A 479-nucleotide genomic window follows, 5' to 3' on the forward strand; every position below is an offset into this window, starting at 1 on the left:
GACCTCGTGATCCGCCCGCCTTGGCCTCCCAAAGTGCTGGGATTACAGTGTGAGCCACCGCGCCCGGCTGACAGTCTTTGCTATTCCTAAATCCTGGGCTTGTAGCCTTGACTAGAGTCCCCAGGATCTGAAGCCACTCTTTCAAATTCAGCTCCAGTTGCAGTGCTGGACATCTCCAGTCACATGCCCATGCTTATTGCCATGGGCTCAGAGTAACATGAAAGTAAGCAACACTTCTATGCACATTTTGAAAAAGTGGAACTTGTAGAAAAATATTCGTGTAATAGTAAAATCCCCCTATAACTTATCACCTCAAGATAAATGCTGTTAATTTTCTGGTGTATTTCCCTCTTTTTATGTCTAATTGTCTTAAGTAGTTGAAATAGTCTGGATATGCAATTTTATGCCTGACATTTTTAAAATTTAAAATTATGGGATATATATTTTCTTTTTTTTTGTTATTTAGTTTTTATTTCATA

The sequence above is a fragment of the Rhinopithecus bieti genome, unplaced genomic scaffold (assembly GCF_001698545.2).
Source record: "Rhinopithecus bieti isolate Rb0 unplaced genomic scaffold, ASM169854v2 scaffold_31531, whole genome shotgun sequence".
Classification (NCBI taxonomy): Eukaryota; Metazoa; Chordata; class Mammalia; order Primates; family Cercopithecidae; genus Rhinopithecus; species Rhinopithecus bieti.